Here is a 17,480-nt window from a genome sequence, read left to right as displayed (position 1 = left end):
CTCTGAGCACCCCAACTCTCATTACAGTCCTCAACCAAACATGCCAGAAATATTTCCCACAATGCTGGACTATAAACAGCTTCTGAGAAGTTAAGCTTCTACTTTCGTTTCTATAAAAATATCCTAAGTTCAGATCACCTTTCAGGAAATAAATTTTTATTTTGTTTCTGTGTGTAAACTTTGTTTTAAATGTTGGGTCATAATGTACAATAGAGGTGTCGAATCTTTAGGTCAATGGTAAATGATAACACGATACACACTGAAACCAAAACCAAATAACACTGAGGTATTTTTTAAAAAATATTTTTATTGACAAATCTTCACACACATACAGTCCATACATGGTGTACAATCTATGACTCACTATGTCATCACATACTTGCGTATTCATCATCATGATCATTTTTTTAGAACATTTGCCCCATTTCTGGAAAAGAAATAAAAAGAAAAAATTCATACATACCATAGCCCTTACCCCTCCCTCTCATTGACCACTAGTAATTTCATCTACCCAATTTATTTTACCTTTTGTCCTCCTATTATTTATATATTTTTACCAATATTTTTTTTTACTCATGTGCCCATACCCTGGATAAAATGAACATCACACACAAGGTTTTCACAATCACACAGTCACATTTTAAAAGTTCTATCTTTACACAATCATCTTCAAGAATCAATGCTACAGGAACACAGCTCAACAGTTTCAGGTACTTCCCTCCAGTCACTCCAATATACCATAAACTAAAAAGGGATATCTATATAATCATAAGAATAAACTCCAGGATAACCTCTCAACTCGGTTTGAAATTTTTTAGCCAATGAAACTTTTTGTTTCATTTCTCTCTTCCCCTTTTTCATCAAGAAGCTTTTCTCAATCCGTTGATGCCAGATTCAGGCTCATCATGGGAGTTCTGTCCCATGTGGCCAGGGAGATTTATACCCCTAGGAGTCATGTCCCACGTAGGGGCAAGGGCAGTGAGTTTATTTGCTGAGTAGGCTTAGAGAGAGAGGCCACATCTGAGCAACAAAAGAGGTTCTCTGGGGGAGACTCTTAGGCATAATTTTAAGTAGATTTAGCCTATCCTTTGCAGAAATAAGTTTCATAAGGACAAATCTGCTTGCAAGAATATCAGGAATTCTCCAAATAGGGAAGTTGAATATATCCTCCTTTCTCCCCAGTACCCCAAGGGGACTTTGCAAATACCATCTTTTCCCTGTATTCTGATTTACCTCAGTCCTATCCATATCAGCTACACTCACATCTCTAATCAAATTCTGATCTCTTTTTCAACTTTTAAACAGCTTCTGTATGGGGTACTGCTGACTTTCATAGCTTCTGAGCTCTAACTCTGAGACTCAGGTGTCACATAAATAACTGAGGTTTCTGAGAACGACCAAGTTATAAATAAACAGCTAATATTCCAGAATTCAGAAATAGCAGTTCCAACTCCTGAACGTATGCAACTGCTGATTAAGAGCTTACAATCTAGGACCATTTACAATAGGTCTCAACCCGACAACCCGTGTTCTCAACTTCAGTTCATCAAGCTTTTATATTATAGGTGGTCCATAAGATTGAGGCATGATAATATTTGTCTTTTCTTTCTGACATTTCATTTGACATACAGTCCTTAAGGTTCATACACCTAGCTGCAAACCTCACAACTTCATTCCTTCTTGTGTCCTTTCAGTAGTCTGTTGTATGTATATACCGCAATTCCCCTTTCCATTCCTCAGTCTTTGTATTCTTAGGCCACCTCCATCCATTGTGGATTATGAACACTGCCACCATAGACACCAGCGTGCAAATCCATTCATGCCCCCATACTCAGTTCCTCCAAGTATACACTGAGCAACAGGGTTGCAGGATCATACAGCAACCCCACCTCTAGCCTCCTGCCCAACCACCACACTTCTTTCCAAGGGGCTGGACCTCTAAGTTTCCCTGCCAACAATGAATAGGTCCATTTTTTTCTCCACATTTTCTCTAGCACTTTTTTCTCTCTGTTCATTTTTAAACAGTTTTATTCACATGTCATAAAATAAAACTTAAGTCTATACACATGCCTTCACCACCATAATCTACACATAGACATTTTCTTTTCTTCCACAAAGAATCCTTACCCCTTCCACATACTCCTCCTGTTGACATTTAGTTTTGGCATTATGCCTTTGTTACATTCCGTGGAAGCATATTACAGTGCTACTGTTGACTACAAATCCTAGCTTGCATTAATTGTACTTTTTTCCTCATACACCATCTATTGCTAACACCCTGCAATTTTGACGTTAATTTGTTCTCCCTAATGCAAAAACATTTTTTATTTGTGCATTTAATCACCATCATTGTCCACTCTATGCATTCCTAAATTATACCATCTCACCCTTTATCCTCTATTTTTCCTTCTGGCTTCATACATGCTCGCAGCCCTTCTTTCTCAATCATAGTTACATTTGGCTTCATTCAGTCTGCTAATATTATTGTGCTACAATCAAGTAGTATTGTGCTATCCATTTCTGAATTTTTATTTTGAGTCCTATTGCACAATCTGTATTCTGTCAGCACCAATTTCCCAATCTCTACCCTATTTCTATCTCCTGATAACCTGAGTTCTTAACTTCAACTCGCAAATTTCGCTCATTAATATTAGGTCATATTAGTGAACCCATACAGTATTTGTCCTTTTGTTTCTGGCTAATTTCACTCAGCAAAACGTTGTCAAAGTTCATACATGTTGTTACATGCTTCATGACTTTATTCTGTTTCACAGCTGTGTAATATTCCATCATATGTATATACTGCAGTTTCTTTAGCCACTAATCCATTGATGGACATATGGGCTGTTTCCATCACTTGGCAATCATAAATAGTGCTGCTATAAACATTGGTGTACAAATGTCTGTTTGAGTTCCTGTCCTCAGGTGTCTGAATATATACCTAGTAATGGGATTGTTGGATCATATGATAATTCTATACTTAGTTACCTGAGGAACCACCGAACTGCTTTCCAGAGTGGTTGTACCATTTTACCTTCCCACCAACAGTGGATAAATGTGCCTCTTTCTCCATATCTTTTCGAGCACTTGTCATTTTCTGTTTATCAGTGTGTATCAGATGGTGTCTCATTGTGGTTTTGATTTGCATTTCCCTAATAGCCAGTGAATTTTAGCCATTTGTATTTCCTCTTCTGAGAAGTTTCTGTCCATGTCTTCTGCCCTTTTTAAAATTGGGTTATTTGTCTTTTTGTTGCTAAGTTGAGGAATCTCTTTATATACTCTGGATACTAAACACTTATCTGATATGTGGTTTCCAAATATTATCTCTCATTGTGTAGGCTGCCTTCTCACTTTCTTGACAAAGTTCTTTGATTCATGAATGGGTTTAATTTTGAGGATTGCCCATTTATCTACTTTTTTTTTCAATGCTCGTGCTTTGGGTGTAAGGTCTAAGAAGCCATTTCCTATTACAAGTTTTATAAGATATTTCCCTACATTTTCATCTAAAAGTTTTGTGGTCATAGGGCTAATATTTAGGTCTTTAATCCATGTTGAGTTAATTTTTGCATAGGGTGTAAGATATGGATCCCATTTCTTTCTTTTGCATGTGGATATCCAGTTCTACAAACACCATTTATTGAAGAGGCTGCTTTGTCTGAGGCAGGTTGGATTGGCCATTTTATTAAAGATCAGGTGTCCATAGATGAGAAGGTCTATTTCTGAACACTCTATTTTATTTTGTTGGCCAGTATCTCCAACTTTATGCCAGTACTATGCTGTTTTGATCGCTGTAGCTTTGTAATATACTTTAAAGTGAGGTAGTGTGAGACCTCCCACATCATTTTTCTTTCTCAAGATATTTTTAGCTATTTGAGATGACCTACCCTTACAAGTAAATTTGGTTATTGGTTTTTCTACTTCTGCAAGTAAGTTGTTGGGATTTTAATTGGTATTGCATTGCCTGTATAAATCAATTTGGAAAGAATCGACACCTTCGCTATATTTAGTCTTCCAATCTGTGAACATGGTATGCCCTTCCATTTATTTAGGTCTTCCATGATTTCCTTTAGCAATTTCTTTTAGTTTTCTGTGTATAGGTCTTTTGTATCCTTAGTTAAATTTATTATTAAATATTTGATTGTTTTGGTTGCTATTGTAAATGGAATATTTTTCTTTATTTCCTCCTCACAGTGCTCATTGCTAGTATAAAGAAGCACTATTGATTTTTGGGTGTTGATCTTGTACTTGTCATTTCACTGTACACATTTATTAGCTCTAGTAGCTTTGCTGTTAATTTTCTGGGATTTTCGATATATGGTATCATATCATCTGCAAACAGTGAAAGTTTTCCTTGTTTCTTTTCAACTTAGATGTCTTTTATTTCTTTTTCTTGTCTAATTTCTCTGGCTAAAACTTCCAGCTCAGTGTTGAACAACAGTGGTGACAGTGGGCATCATCATCTTGTTCCTGATCTTAGAGGGAAAGCCGCCCCCATTGAGGATGATGCTAGCTGTGGGGTTTTCATATATTCTCTCTATTATGTTGAGAAAGTTTCCCTCTATTCCTTTGGAGTGTTTTCATGAAGAAAGGATGTTGAATTTTGTTAAATGCCTTTTCTGCATCAATCGAGATGATTCTATGTTTTTTTCACTTTAATTTGTGGATATGGTGCATTACATAAATTGATTTTCTTATGTTGAACCAGCCCTGCATATCTGGAATAAATCCCACTTTATCATGGTGTATACTTCTCATAATATGCTGCTGGGTTTGATTTGCAAGAAATTTGTTGAGGATTTCTGCAACTATATTCATTAAAGAGATTGAGCTGTAATTTTGTTTTATTGTAGCATCTTTGTCTGGCTTTGGTAGTAGGGTGATGGAGGCTTCATAGAATGAATCAGGTAGCTTTCCGTCCTCTTCAATATTTTTAAAGAGTTTGAACAGGATTGGTACTAATTCTTTCTTGAATGCTTGGTAGAATTCACATGTGAAGCCATCTGGTTCTGGACTTTTTTTCTAGGAACTCTTGATGACTGATTCACCACTCTACTTGTAATTGATTTGTTCATCTATTTCTTCTCAAGTCAATGTTGTTTGTTCATGCCTTTCTAGGTAGTTGTCCATTTCATGTACATTGTCTAGTTTATTATCATACAGTTGTTCATAGTATCCTCTCATTACTTCCTTTATTTTTGCAGGGTCAGTGGTCATGTCTTCTCTTCCATTTCTGATTTTATTTCTTGCATCCTCATTCTTTTTTTTTGTCAACATAGTTAAGGGTCCATCGATTTTATTGATTTTCTCAAAGAACCTAATTATGGTTTTGTTGATTTTCTCAATTGTTTTCATGTTCTCAATTTCATTTATTTCAACTCTAATCTTTGTTATTTCTTTCCTTTTGTTTGCTTTGGAGTTAGTTTGCTGTTCTTTCTTTAGTTCTTACAAGTGATTTTGTTCTTTTTTCCTTTTTTAATATAGATACTTAAGGCAATAAATTTCCTTCTCAGCACTGCCTTTGTTTCATTCCATACATTTTGATATGTTGTATATTCATTTTCGTTTGCATCAAGACATTTACTGATTTTTCTTGTAATTTCTTCTTCAACCCATTGGTTGTTTAAAAGTGTGTCATTTAGCCTGCAACTATTTGTGAATTTTCTGGTCTTCTGCCTGTTATTGATCTCCAACTTCACTCCATTATGATCTGAGAAAGTGTTTCGTATGATTGCAATCATTAAAATTTATTGAAACTTCCTTTGTGACCCAGCATATGGTCTATCCTTAAGATTGATCCATGAGTACTTGAGAAAAACGTGTATTCTGTTGCTATGGGTGTAATGTTCTGTAAATATGTTAACTCTAGTTCATTTATCTTATTATTCAAATTCTTTGTTTCTTTATTGATTCTCTGTCAAGATATTCTATCCATTGATGAATGCGTGGAATTGAAGTCTCCAACTATTATGGTAGAGGTGTCTATTTCTCATTTCATAGTTGTCAGTGTTTGCCTCATGTTCTTTGAAGCACTCTGCCTTGGTGTATAAATATATATGATTGCTATGTCTTCTTGTTGAATTGTTTCTTTTATTAATACATAGCGTTCTTCTTTGTCTCTTTTAATTGTTTTACATTTGAAGTGTAATCTGTTGGCTATTACTATAGACACTCCTGCTCTTTTTTGTTTTCTGTTTGCATGAAATATTGTTTCCCAGCTTTTCACTTTCAACCTATTTTTGTTCTCAGATCTAAAATAAGTCTCCTATAAACAGCTATAGATGGGTCCTGATTTTTAATCCATTCTGCCAGTCTATGTCTTTTGATTGGGCAGTTTAAGCCATTAACATTTATTGCTATTCCTGTAAAGGCAGTACATTCTTCTACTACTTTGTTTTTTGGATTTAATATGTCATATATAATTTTTTTTCTTTTTAGCTTTACTGATAGTTTTCATTTCTACATTCTTCTACAGACCTCTCTCTCCTGCCTTTTCTTATCTGCCTGTAGTGCTATTGTTTCAGGTATGCTGCACTTCTTGGATCTATAATTTTATGTCTTTCATAAGAGATGGGAAAATTAGGGTGAGTATTTCTCCCATTAGTCTTTCTCCTCCTTTTCCCTTCTCTACTCCTTCTGGGACGCCCCTAGCCTGTATATTAGTATGCTTCATGATGTCATTCAATTCCCTGAGATCCTGCTCATATTTTTCCATTCATTTCCCTACATTTTCTTTTTGTGTTTGATTTCAGATGTCCAGTCCTCTACTTCATTAATCCTTTCTTCTATCTCTTCAAGTCTATTGTTGTATGTTTCCATTGTATTTTTTCATCTTTTCTATTGTGCCTTTCATTCTTATAAGTTCTGTGATTTGTTTTTTCAAACCTTCAAGTTCTTCTTTTCTTTCATCTAATATCTTCTTTATATCCTCCCTCAACTCATTAATTTGATTTTTGATGAGATTTTCCACATCTGTTCAAACATCCTGAATTAGTTGTTTCATCTCATTTGAAGTGTTGGTTTGTTTCTTTGACTGGGTCATATTGTTGTTTTTCCTAGTATGACTCATTATTTTTGCTAGCATCTGGGCATTTGATTTCCTTAATTAGTTTATTCTGGAAGAGTGTTTTCACTCTTTTACCTAGGATTTTCTTGCTGGATGGATTTGTTCTCTATTTCTTCTTTGATATTCAGTTCAACTTATTCTAGACCTCTAGTATAGATTCTGTTTAACTTATCAGAATTTTCCAGTTCTTGTTTCTTGCCCTGTCTCTATGGAGTCTTTTTTTAGGAGAGTCTCAGATATTATATACCTTAGTCAGATTTTCACAAACCAGACAGGCCCATGTCTCAGGAATGAATCATCAGTTTTCCCTGAGGGTGAGATTCAGTAAGTTGACAGACTTTCCTATGAGGCCTCTAGCCTCTGTGCTTTTCCTATTCTGTCCAGCATGTGGCACTTGTCTGCCCTCAGCTTCCCACTAGCATAAAGAGATGTGATGTTAATTTCATCAAACTCTCCAAGCCAGAAGCATGGTTGAGACAGAGGTGAAGTGGTAGAATGGCTTTAATTGTTGCAGATTTCCAGTCCGTGGGGCTTGAATTTCTTGAAAGAGGGATTCCACTTGAGCTTGGTTTTGCCCCCTTTTTCTTATGGAAGATACATCCTTTAGGGAAATATTTTTTTTCACCTGACTAGTTACTTTTTCTCTCAGACAAGCTTAATTCTACTCTTGCCTAGGGCAGTGCTGGAACATGAATCTGCTTCCAGTTCTATCCAATGCACTATAGAAAAAAAGCAAAAAAAAAAAAAAAAAAGCCTTTTTAGAGCTGATGACTGCTCCTCAGGTGGGTCATCAATCAAGAAGAGCTTATGTTGGTATATGGTTCTATGCGTCTGTAAGCCCTATGTGCCCTCTTTTCGTGGGGTTCAGCCCTTTTGCAATATTTTGTGCTATCTGACTCAAAAAGCTTCTGTTTTTTGCTTGTTTTTTTTTCCCTCAGCCCTGCCCCTTCTCTGTCAAGGCAAAAACTCCTAGTACCTCTAGTGCTTATTCCATGTTTATCTGTGCTGGGGGCCTATTTTTAGTAGTCAGAATGTGTTAATTAATTCCACAATTGGAGCTTGGTTGAGCTAAGCCCTTGCTGTTCATAAAGTCTGCCTCTGTTCCCCTCAGGGAACCAGCCAGCGGTGTCCATGGGGGAGGGACTCTGGCCTCCATGGTTTGGGGACTTACAGTTCTGTGTAAGGTCTCAGCTGTTCCACTTGGTCCAGACTGGTGTATGCTGTTCATCTGGTTACTGACGTTCTCTCAGCAGTTTTCCTGTACCATTCCTGGCTATTTATTAGCTTCCCTGGAGGACAAACTAAATTCCACACCTCATTAAGCCACCGTTTTGCCCCCATTCGTTGAGACTTGAAATGGTCCTCAATCAACCTTTTAAAGAATTTTGGCTAGAAGACCTTGCTGAATTCCTAGCTCTGACCTTTGATTAATGGTATTCTCTCTTCTTTTCTGGGGTCAATCAAAAGCATCGGGATTGATCTTGTATTATAAGAAGCATATCTTTTTCATCTTAGGTAATGTCACCAAAATCATGCCTGGCAGTGGACCTCACAGTTGAGTAATAGGAAGCCTAAAAGAACTATATTGACATTTACCCATTGCATCTTTGTGGCAAAATCCAACTCTTCTGTCTCCTCAGACACATTTCAAAGTTTTTAGTTTAGGCCAGTATTTGTCTGATAGACCATACAGAGCTTTAAAGTGAAATCTTTTACAGTCAGGCTTAGAAAATAAATATTTAAATATAATTTGCTTTTTGTACACCCAAGGGCTCATTTATAGGATTATAAATGTCAAATATAAATATATTTACACCTAAATGGACATGTTCATGATAGAATTGATGTTTAATGCATATCCTCCATAAAGTACACCACCATAGACTTAAACTATAGCACACTTGCTGAATCAATGTACTCATGTTCTGATTTAATGTCTGGACAAACTGTCTATAACAAACAGAATTGACCTAACTATAGACTGCTGAACAAGAAGGGCTACTGCAGAAGGCTTCGCCATTCATCCGAATTGTGGATGTTTTTAGTTGGAAGGCAGTAGAGGTCTTTAATATCATTTTACAGATAAAGAAACTGAAGCCTTGGCAGTGAGTTTAGGGTTCCTGGTCAATCTCTAACTGTGGCATAACTAAGAGAGGGATCCCATTTTACCCTATCTTGAGACCAATGTGCTATCAACAAAAATTAGTTTTAAAAAAGTGGGGTCACATGATTGAGTCATCATTAAACTAGATGTTGGGGATAAGCTTTCTGTACAAAATGAATCCATGCTAATTCTTTTCGATAGGACTTTAATTATTAAACCATCTCATGGCTTTTGCTGTTATTCTAACAGTGACATTTACTGAATATTTAAATTGCACCAAACATTCTACTAAGCACTCTGCCTAGATAATCTCCTTTATTCCCCTTAAAAATTCTTAGGGTTATACTATCATGATCCCTCCCACCTTACAGATAAAATAGAGACTCAGAGAATTTAAGTAATTTCCAAGGATCACACAGCTGGTGTTTATAAGTATTTGTATTCAAACTTAAGCTCATCTGGTTTAAAGGCAGAATCCTTAATTGCTATATTATTAAAAAAATAGATCTATGTATTTAAAATGCAAGGTTCCAGTGAATTTGAGTATATATAAATGGATGTTCCCATAGAAAAGATGCAGAATAGTATGAAATCACGAAATATCATTGGGATAAAAATAGATTTGTTTAAATTTTGATGATATAGCTTTGTTGTAATGATTAAATGAGATAATCCCCCATCACTTAATCACCTTAGATCTGTCTGACTGCATGTTTGACTGCTTCACACTCAGAAATAAAGGAAAGAAGGAAGGAAGGAAGGAAGGAAGGAAGGAAGGAAGGAAGGAAGGAAGGAAGGAAGGAAGGAAGGAAGGAAAGAAGGAAGGAAGGAAGGGGAGAAAGAGGGAGGGAGGAAGGAAGGTGACTCTCAATAGCTTAGTCTCCTCCACTCAAGGCAGAAGAGAGCAGAGCTAGAATATCAATATCATTTAAGTTCCTGGATTCACTCATTTCTGAATTCATCACCATTTTCCTGTCCTTTCTTAGTTTTTAAATAAAAGTTCAGTTTAAGTTTTTTTCCCTACCAATTCAAAAAGCAAATTCCAAAATTCCCAAATAAGAATTAATTCACTAAATATCTCAAGGGTGCACAGGCAGTTCAGTAGCAAAATTCTCACCTGACAAGTGGAAAACTTGTGTTTGATTCCCAGCCCATGCCCTAACACCCCAGCCCACTCACCCCCTCCCCCCAAAACAGAAAACGAATATCTCAGATTATTGCAAGAGAAGAAGAACAGAAGACATGAAGTCTTAGTTAAATTTTTTGTCATAACTACATTTTTTGAACCAAGCAGTACAGAAATCAAAGTTCAATGTTAGGAAAGGAGTAAGGGAAAAAGGAGAATAAAATAGATCAGCTCTTGGGTTGTGGAAATAACTTCAAATTCCTTACTCTAGGATCTTAGGTCACTAACAACTCCCATCCAACACAATTCAAGATTTCATTGCTCTCTGGTCCCTTCAGAGCCTTGGGATCCCTTTATAATTTTTAAATTCTAGCATCTAGATTTTGTCATGATAGAGAAAGTAGCATTTGGGAGAGAGACCCAGATGTCTTAAAAGTAGAGGTCACCCATCTAGATTTATCTCTGGGTCATTTCTCATTGGTGAAGAGGTTTGTCCTCTGAGGTAGATTCAGCAAGAGTGTTTTAGTTTCCTTGGCTCTCAAGAAAATATCACATAATGGTTTGGCTTAATCAATGGGAATGTATTACTTCACAGTTTTGAGGCTACATAAGAGTCCAAATCAAGGCATCTTCCAGGTGATGCTCTCTCCATGAAGCCTGTGATATTCTGGGGTTGGCTGCCTTGGAACCCTGTCCTTGACTCCTTTGTCACAAGGCAATGAACATGGAGGACTTTCCTGGCCTCTTCCTTCTCTTGCGGATTCCACTGACCTTCAGCTTCTTTCTTTCCTTGTCTTTCTTTCTTCTCTGTCTGTCTGAATTTCTTTCTGCTTATAAAAGACTCCAGCGCTAGGATTAAAACTAATCTTGATTGAGTTGGACCATACCTTAACCTCATCAAAAGATCCTACTTATAGTAAGTTTATAACCATGGAAAGTATTGCATTTAAGAACACTTAAGAACATATTTTTCAGGGATACATAGCTCTAAACCACCACAAAGGGGAATTCAGTCCTCTTGATGGGCTAACTCTGCTTTGTCTTCTTCCTGGTCACTTTGTAATTGAGCCTCATGTCATTGCTCTAACATCAGCAATGTCCTCAACTTCAAGGTACAAATTTACAGATGATTTTTTGACAATTATTTTAATTCAATAATGCCAAAGAATGAGAAATTTATTAAAATGAATTTAAGAGATGTAGGTTTGTATATGGCTTGTTTTGACAAAATTTTTTTAAAAGAAGAAGAAATCTAAATTGATCCAATGACAAGTAAAGTATTATGAAGGTTACAGCTGAGTCATCCTGATTACAACAAAACACTCACGCAGACACTCGCATAGTTTCAGAGTCTTTAAAATTAGAATTTACTGGCTCAGCTCACACTGCCTGGATTTATTTCACCTGTAGAAATTTTCTAGCCCTGATTTCATTTTAATTTGCAATTTGAAAGTGCTAAGTCTGAGATATGAAAAATGCCTTCTTTCCTGTTTCTAAGTAAAATTGAAATTAGTGACCTTTAGGTATGGTTGCTGAAAAGAAGAGACAGACGAAGTTAAATGAGTAAAATATGGGGTATCTAGGGGTGAAAGTCTCCCTGATGGCTTGGGAGATGACTTCCAGAAATGAGTCTGGCCCTGGCGCCATGGGATCAACAATTCTATCCTAACCAAATGGGGGGAAAGAAGTGTAACTAATAAAGTATCAGTGGCTGAAAGGGTTCAAACAGAGTTGAGAGGCTAGTCTGGAGGTCACTCTTACGCAATCTTCAGTTAGACTATCCGTCATAACCTGCCAAACCCCGAAGACATTCCAGCCAGTCATAAAGAATACCTAGGGCAGGGCGGGCCGCGGTGGCTCAGCGGGCAAAGTGCTTGCCTGCTATGCCGGAGGACCTCGGTTCGATTCCCGGCCCCAGCCCATGTAACAAAAACGGAGAAACAGAATACAATAAAACAAGAAAATGTTTAAAAATGTTTCCCTTTCTTCCTTCCTTCCTTCCTTCTATCCTTCCTTCCTTCTCTCTGTCTTTCCTTTAAAAAAAAAAAAAAAAAAAAAAAAAAAAAAAGAATACCTAGGGCAATACGTAAGGTCATACAAAGGTTCCATGTGCTAGGCTAACTTTCCAGAAACCCACAACCTCCAGATGGGTCCCTGGACCAGATAAGTCCTGAAACCTAGAGGGCCCAGACTCTCTAAATTATCAGTTAGTTCCATCTTCCTATACCATATTATTGACAGCCTTTCCAATGTGAAAAAGTTAGAATAGGCATAACCCAAACACCCCTGAAGAGTGGGATAAAAAGATCAAAGGTGTTGGCGGAGTTATACAGACAAGGTAGGGAGGGTTTAACAAACAAAAACAAATATGATTGCTGAATCATTAAATGGGTATCTCTTTTAGTCTCCAGTATCTTAGAGCAGCTAGAAGTAAAAACCTAAAATTTGTGGAATTGTAACCCATACCAAACTCTGAAATCTGTTCTACAGCTAATTGTTGTGCTGTGCCTTGAAATTTATTGTTTTTTCTGAATATGTTATTTTTCACAAAAAAAGAAAAAAGAAGTCAATTGTGATAATAAAAAATATTTTTCCTTCTAGCCTCCTATAATCTGGAGCAGCTAGAAGGAAAATCTAAGAGGATGGTATGGTAGCCCATGACAAACTCTGGGATCTGTCCTGTAACTACTTGCTGAAGAGCGCTCTTAAAATTATTGCTATTTTTTTCTTTGCTTTGCATATATGTTATGTTATACAATTAAAAATGTTTTTAAAAAATGGGGATGTCCTATTCAGACAGTATGTACACAAAGAGATATCTTTTTCGCTTGACAAATGAGGAAAAGCATGGGAAGAAGATTTTTTCAGTTTCCATATGGAAACAACAATTTAGACCCTACATCTAGAGTCACTGTCATTCTGAATATAAAAATCAGTTTGTGTCTTGGTTGAAGGTCTGAAGCTTCTTGTTTTTTTAATGTATTTTTCACTCTATTTTAAAATGGGGGTTTGACTAAGGCTAGGAAAATTATTATCTACACAAAGACATTCCTTCATGAAGACCTGGAATTACTTACATCTTTTCTGGACAACCTCCCAAAGAAGAAAGCATCAGTCCAGGAGAACTTACAGCAAAGACCTAAGTCAACTGATTTTTCCTTCCTTTTGTACATACCTGCTGAAAAGATTAGGATTCCTCATAGATGCTTCTACCTCCAGTTCACTGACTTTCAGAAAATTTCTTGAAGAAATAACAGATTTAAATTCCTTTGCAAACTTACTTAGATTTTTACAGCCACTAAAAGTGGTAATTTGAAGAAAAGTCCAAATGGTATCCATTAGCAGGTGGAAATCACGTCAACAGAATTCTCAGACACTAAGACCATGTGCTTCAATATCACAATCCTAGTTTGAGCAGGTAGACACAATTTCAGAAACTGAACCTCATTCCTTTTAACTATGTATTTATTTACTTGTATATGAACGATGCACATACAATGAGAATGAAAACTAACATATCAATTACAATACTTGAGAGTGGCATCAACAAATTCGTTAGTGTAGTTTATAAAAAATGTATACCAACAACAAAACAGCGAGAGAGTATCATGTAAACATATCAATTTAACTAACACTTATAAGGAAAATACATGAGAACACTCTGCTGGCAACAATGAGTGAAACTCAATCCCTGACCATTATAGCACAAAAGGAAAACTGCCTGATTGCCTCCATTCCTCCTGCAATAGTGAAGAAAGCACTTTCCTTTCTATCTAGTACCAACATCCTCTTATCTTTCGAGGTAAGATTTACATATACAAATGTGTAACATTTAATAAATTTTTGCAAATGAATGCACCCACATAATTCAAATCCAAACAAGGTATAGAGCTTTCTCATCACCTCAGAAAAGTTCCTCATGCTCCTTCCAAGTTAAGCCCATTTCTGCTACCCCAAGAAGCGATCACTATTCTCAGTATTTTTCACCATGATTAATTTTGTCTGATTTAGAATTTCACATAAATGGAAACATATACTATGCATTCTTTTGGGCAAATCCTCTTTTACTCAGAATATTGCTTTTGAGATTCATTCATGTTTTTGTGTGCATATCAGTAGTTCTTTCTTTTTTATTGCAGAATGGTAGCCCATTCCATGGATGTTTTGTAGTTGTTTCATTTCAGCTGAATTTGTTTGGAATTATCCTTCTGTTGACTGACCCCTAGATTGTTTTAAATTTTTGGATGTTGTGAATAAAGACACTGTGACTATTCTTGTACAAGTCTTTTTGCGAGCATATATTATTATTTCTCTTGGTTAAATATCTAAGAACAGTATTGATGGATCATATAATAGGTATTACTTTCATTTTGTATGAAATGATCAGATATTTTCCAAAGTGGTTATAACTTTTCACTTTCACATCAGTCTATGAGAATTCTAATAGCTGCACATTCTCACCAACACTAGCAGTTCTCGAATTTTATAATGTTTGCCATTTTGGTGGGTGTGAAGTGGTACCTCATTGTGGTTTAATTTTACATTTTTCTGGTAATTATTAATACAGAACACTTCTTCATATGCTTATTGGCAATTCGTCTATTCATCTCACTTATCCACTTTTAATTGGACTGCATATCTTATATTTTACTGAATTTTAGGAATTTTTCTATGTTCTAAATGGAAGTATTTTATCAGATACATGTTTTGCAAGCATTTTCTCCCTGTCTGAGGCTTGCCATTTTATTTTTTGAACAGTGTCTTGTGTGGCTGAACTTCCAAACATTTGGGAGTTTCCTAGATATCTCAGTATTATTGATTTTTAAATGAATTCCATGGTTGTCAGATGACACAGTAATTAAGATTTTTAGCTTTGAAAAGTATTGAAACTTGCTTTAGTGGACCTGCAGATGGTGAGCGTGAGTGCACATGTGTACTTGAAAAGCATGTATATTCTGAAGTTGTTCGATGTAATATTCTATACATGTTGGTTTGGTCAAGGTGCCTAATATTGTTATTCAAGTTTTCTATGCCTTTACTGATACTTTGTCTCACTTTTTTTTTCCATTACTGAGGGTAAGTGTTAAATCTCCAAATATATTTATCTATTTCTTTCTTTGATTCCACCAAGTTTTGTTGTATGTGTTTTGAAGCTCTATTATGAGGTGCATTTATGAGTATTGTTATGTTTTGCCCATGAATTGACTGGTTTAGCATTTTGAAATGTCTCTGTTTGTGTACGATAATATACCTTGTCATGAAGTCTACTTTATTAATATTATCATAGCCAATTTAGCTTTTTCATGATTAGTGTTTGCATGATCTATCTTTTCCCATTCTTTTACCTTTAACAGATCTTTGTCTCACATTTGATATTTGATCCTTGCAGAAAGGATCTTTTAATAAGTGTGACAATCTATGTATTTAATTAAAGTGTTTAGTCCATTTATACTTAATGTAATTAATTGACATGGTTGAAATTAGTCCTACTATTTTGCTCTTTGTTTTCTGCTTTTCTAATCTTTATTTTCCCCCTTTTCCTCCTATATTGCCTTCTTTTGGCTTGAATACTTTCTGGAATTCTATCTCAATTTTTCCATTGACAATTTAGGTACTCCCTTTGCCATTATTATTTTCAGTGTTCCCTCTAGAGATTGAAATACATATCCTTAACTCATCACATTCTAACTAGAGTTACTACTTTATTAGTACATGTAAAATGTACTATTTGCTGGCAAGGCATTTTTGCCTGTTCTACATGATATGTTGTCCTATGTGCTATGTCAACATATGAGTAAACCACACAATGCAATGTCATACTCTCAATTTCAAGTCAGACAAATTTTAAGAAATCAGTAGAAAAAACATATATCATTTCATATTTAGTCAGATATTTACAATTTATAGTGATCTTCATCCTGTCATTAAGATCCAAAGTTTCATCCAGGATTATTTCCTTTCATCCAGAACTTCCTTTAGCATTTCTTCTCATGCAGATCTGCTGTAACAAATTCAAACTTCATTTACTTGAAATGTCTTTATTTCACTTTTATTCATGTATTACATTTTGTTGGATATAAATTCTGGGTGACAGATTTTTCCCTTTCACATTAGTTTGCAGTAATAAATCATATTTTTCTTCTTTTATATATAATTTTTCATTTCTCTCTGCTTGCTTTAAAGGATTTGTCTTTATCTGTTTTTTAGTAGTTTGACCATAACGTGCCAAGTGTAGTTTTCTATGTGTCTATCCTTCTCAGAGTCCCCTGAGCTTCTTGAAGCACTTAACTTTCTATCTATCATCAAATTTTTGAAACATTTTTCTGATTCTTCTCTCCTTTTTGGACACCAATTATATATGCATATAAAACATTTTGGTATTGCTCCACAAGTCACCACAGCTCTCAGTCTTTTCCACACGCCAATGTTTTTCAGCTCAAATAATATCTATTGATCTATCTTCAGTGACTCTTCCATTATCTCATTTTAGCTGTTAAACCTAACACTAGATGTTTAAACTCACATGACTTATTTTTTTACCTCTAGAATTTCCACTTGATTCTTTTTTAAATTCATATTTTCTGCTATTTTCCTATCCTTTATTCATTATGAGTTTATTTTCTTAAACATTCACAGTTATAAGAGCCAATACAAAATGCAAATTCGAAATTCTGGGCCACCTGTGGGTCAGTCTCCATAGATTACATTTTCTCTTGAGTATGGAGCATGTTTTCCAATTCTTCATATATTGTATTTTGAATTGTATCCTGAATATTGTCAATGATTTATGTAGAGACTCTGGATTCTGTTTTGATCCCCTCAAGAGTGTTGAAATTTTTCATTTCATCAGACTGTTAATTTACTGAACTCAAAACTCCAAAAACTGCTCCCTTATCTGTCATCTCCACTCAATTCTTTTAGTTTACATAGTCAGCTTGTAATATGCCCCACATATGCATAGTTCAGAGTTAGCCAGGTAGTTGGTTGGCATTTATATGAAAATTTGGAAACATCTCCTTTGTAACTCTCCTTTCTGAGAATTCCTGCTTCTCTCCTTAGTTTCTAAAAAAAATCTAACTCAGACAATAATTCTTTAATCAATAAGTGTTCAGGCTTCTGTTGGAGTTTTAGCTCACTTGCAAATGAAGCTAGATGCCTTGGTGTGGGCTCTGGATTAGAATGTCTAC

This window comes from Tamandua tetradactyla, chromosome 20, assembly GCF_023851605.1.
Source record: "Tamandua tetradactyla isolate mTamTet1 chromosome 20, mTamTet1.pri, whole genome shotgun sequence".
Classification (NCBI taxonomy): domain Eukaryota; kingdom Metazoa; phylum Chordata; class Mammalia; order Pilosa; family Myrmecophagidae; genus Tamandua; species Tamandua tetradactyla.
This window is presented reverse-complemented; position numbering follows the sequence as displayed.